The 4,053-nt window shown below is 37.7% G+C and overlaps 1 pseudogene; it reads left to right on the top strand.

Annotated features, from left to right (window-relative positions):
* Positions 1-548: 548 nt before the first annotated feature.
* On the top strand, positions 549-925 carry LOC150040184 (CD59 glycoprotein pseudogene; annotated as a pseudogene).
* The last annotated feature ends 3,128 nt before the right edge of the window (positions 926-4,053 follow it).

Here is a 4,053-nt window from a genome sequence, read left to right as displayed (position 1 = left end):
TCCTTTCCTACCAAGAGTGTAACAGTGATTCCTTCTGGCCACATCCCTGCCAGCATCAATCTGGAGTAAGATGAATTCTCAAAAATATTTCAGTTTGTATTTCTTTTATATTGAAGCAGAGTGTAAAGACTTGAAATCCTTGTCTTCTTGTGACTTTAGTGGAAATGGCTTTAACTTGTTAGCTTTAAGTATAATGGTAGTTGTAGGTTTGTTATGTATCCTTTATTACACTGAACTTTATTCCATGAATTGCTAGATTCTCCTGACCAATATTAGAAAGCTCTGTGTGATATTATAAAATACTTTTTTTCATGTCAACCAAGATGACTGTGAGCTTCCTGTCCCTCATCCTGGTGATGTGATTATTTTCATTAACTGAAGTTGGTCACTCCAACCAGTCATAAATTGTAGCAATGTGTCCAGTTTGAAAATAATATAGTTTTTTGATGTTGTAGATATCGATCAGCCTAGATTTTGGTTCATCAAATAAATGGCGCATGTGCGAGGTGCGGGCACAATGTTCGGTTCAGACTATGTGAACAGACACAATGAGAAGTACCAGAGGATTCAGGTTTCTCGGGTTCCTGCTTATCCTGGCGGCCCTCTCAGACAGAGATTGTAGCGTCATCTGTTACTACTGTATTAACCAGTTACAGACTGCAGATCCAATTCAACCTATGCATCTAACCTTGATGCATGTCTGATTGCACAATCTGGGGCCCGAATCTTTCACAAGTGTTGGGCAATGAGGGATTGTATTTTCAAATTCATTTCCAACTGACTGGGAAAGCCTGAGATCCAGGACAGATGCTGCCAGAAAGACATGTGTAACTACAGATTTTCTGGAGTACCAGTAGCCTTATCAGGGAAGCTGGTGTTGCTGGCGATCCCATTTCTGGCAGCAGTTTGGAACCTGTGTCTCTAATGCAACACCAGGGATATCTCTTAAGCTCCTCCAATTTCCTAACTCCCCATTTTCCTATTGCTTTGCCTCCTGCACACCAAAGCCTTTATTGTATTCTAATTGTGTATTGTTGAGAAATTATAAAAATATCTTGATCATCTTGGATAAGAGAAAGGGATCAGAGAGACTAGAAAGACCCAGTGCTCTATTCAGGAAAGACTCCCCCAAAAAGATGTAGAGGAGTGAAGATATAGGAGTAACATGAGCGGGTTGCTTCTCTTCACCTGCTACCTTTATTTGTGTGTGAATTGTGGGGCTTGAACTCTGTGTCAGCCAGTGCTCTACCATGAGCAACAGTGCCACAGATGGACTGAGTCTCACAGATGGAATTTCAGATTCTTGTGTCAGGCTGGCTTTGAACTGCAATTCTCAGATCTCAGCCTCCTGAGAAGAAAGGATTGTAAGGGTGACTGTCTCAACATAAAACTATTTTATCAGTCATGTGCTACTGGCCCACACCTATAAGCCTAGCTTATTAAAATCTGAAGGTCATGGTTCAGAAAGTCTGTGAGCTTCTTATTCCTAATTAACCATCAAAAAGGTAGAAAGTGGACCTGTGGCTCAAGTTGTAGTTGTGTAGCCTTGAGCAAAAAACCTAAGCAACAGTGGTTAAGTCCTGTGTCCAAGCCCAAGTATCACCACAAACAAAAGGAAACAGACTTTCCCAACTTCACAGCTCTTGCATTACCATGCAGGCATGCTAAAAGTTCTAGGCATGAGTGTCAGCCAACGCTGTAGACTGAAGATTAGACCCAGGAATATGAATGTGCTAAGTCACACACCTACGCCAAGCAATTAGCTGTTTAATACAAAGCAATTGGAATCCCTCTTTTGTTTCAGTCAGAGGATGTACAGTGGGCAAGGGGGACATACTTTCTAACTGGCACTACATAGAAACACAAGGTCTTTCTCTAGGCAATTACCAGTGGGAGAAAAAGAAAGATTACTACACATAATTAAAGAATAAGGCCAAAGGGACAGGGAATATTAAATACAGTTACTTCAAATGCAGTAGGTGAAAAAATGTTTTTTGTGCAGTTATAGAATAAATGTTTGTAGGATCCAGGCACTGGTGGATCACAGCTGTCATCCTAGCTATTCCGGAAGCTGAGATCTGAAGATCACAGTTCAGATACAGCCTGGCATGAAAAGTCTATGAGATGCTTTTATTTTTCTTCCAGTCTTGGAGTTTCAACATTCTAGGCAAGGATTCCACGCTACCTCCCTCTCCTGAGACTCTTACCTTCAATTAACCACCCCAAAACAAGAAGTGGTGCTGTGGCTGAAAAGCTCAGGCCTAGAGTTCAAGCCACGAGACAAAAAAAGAATAAATGTTATGTTACCATTAATAACAAAAATGGAACTATATTTCTCTTACTTTGACAATTCTTTTTCGAGTGGCATGAGAGTTATGCTACCTTCATAGAAAGAGTATGGAGAAAACTGTCACTTTCAAATTAATTGAAGAGACTGAGGAGAATTGGAGAAACTGCTGCTCTAGAAAGACCTAAACAATTCAGTAGATCTTGAGCCTTTCTTTATGGGAATTTTATTTTAATAATTCAAAAGAGTCAGATAGTTGGTTTACATCTTCTAGGTTAAGTTTGGATATATGAATATTTGCTATAAATTATTACATTTCTTCCAAATTCTCAAATGTGTAGGCATAAAGTATGAAAACTTTTACTATATCTTGATCTCAGTAGTGTCTCCATACTGACATTTTCCTTGGTTGTTTCTGATGCTGTTAACTTGATGTGCTCTCTTTTCATTTTAAAATGATTTTCTAAGACTCTATCAAATTTTATAATTCTTTTCACAAACGCAATTCTATGTTTTGTTGATTCTTTCTAAGGTTTGTTTCAGACTGTAATTCATTTCATTCTGATTTAATTTTCAAAAATTATTTTTGGGGTTGGATTGTTACTCTTTTCCAGAAGCTTAAAATACCTCATTGAATTATTTGTCTAACCAATCAAATTTAGCAAAATGGGACTGCATTTAAATTCAGAGTTTCTGTATGTCAAAGGACAGTCAACAAGATGAGTAGGAGACCCACAGAGTGGGAGAAGGCCTTAACTGGCCATACAACAGACAATTGTCTTATATGTAAAATAAATCTACACCTCAAGACATTAAACTTAGAAGAAAACATTAAAGAAACAAATACCACATTAAAATTTGGACTGAAGACTTAAAGAGAGGTGTCTTTGAAGAGGAAATAAAAATGGCCTAATGATACATGAAGAAATATTCAATATATCTGGATAGGAAAGAAATGCAAATTAAACCACTTGGAGATTTCACCTCAGCCCAGTTAGAATGGCCATTTTCAGGGAATCCAATAACAACTGTTTGGGACTTGGATATGGCATGAAGGAATTGCTGCTACATTGCTGGAAGGAATGAAAATGTATCAATGATTCTGAAAGGCATTATGAAGGTTCCTTCAGAATACTAAACATAAAGCATCCCTGTGGTAGGCAATCCAACTTTTGGGCATCTACTGCAATGTCCATCAACAATGATATACTAAAGCAATAGCACAACGATGTTCCTTGCATCATTATTTACCATAACTAAGCTATGCAACCAACACAGATGCCCCTCAGTAGATGAATGGATCAAGAAAATGTGGTACTTGCATGGAATTCATGCTTGAATAAGAATGAATGACATTGCCCCATTGATAAGGAAAAGCAAAATATATTAAGTGGGCTAGACCCAAACAAACAGGATACATGGTTTCACTCACTCACAACAATTACTATAGATTTAGAATTTCCCTAACAGAGGGTCATAATAGCACAAAACCTATTTAGGTATGTTCATGTATGAAGATGTGCTTTTTAAAAAGGCAAAGTAAGGAAAAAGCAAGACAAATGTGGGGGAGTAGAGATAAAAAATGGGGGAAAACATAAGAAAGGGTACCAATAATCAAGAAATAATATACTTACTATGTGATGAATGCAATTGCAACACATCTGTGCATAATCCCAACATTAAAATAAATCTGGAAAGTAAACAAAATTATAAAATCTTAAAACATTGTTGGTGTAAGATTTCTCCAATTTGTAGAAGTGGGCACT

Source organism: Megascapheus bottae, chromosome Y, assembly GCF_031878675.1.
Source record: "Megascapheus bottae isolate mThoBot1 chromosome Y, mThoBot2.hap1, whole genome shotgun sequence".
NCBI lineage: Eukaryota > Metazoa > Chordata > Mammalia > Rodentia > Geomyidae > Megascapheus > Megascapheus bottae.
The sequence above is the reverse complement of the archived record's forward strand: the minus strand, read 5'-3'. Positions and strand labels throughout refer to the sequence as shown.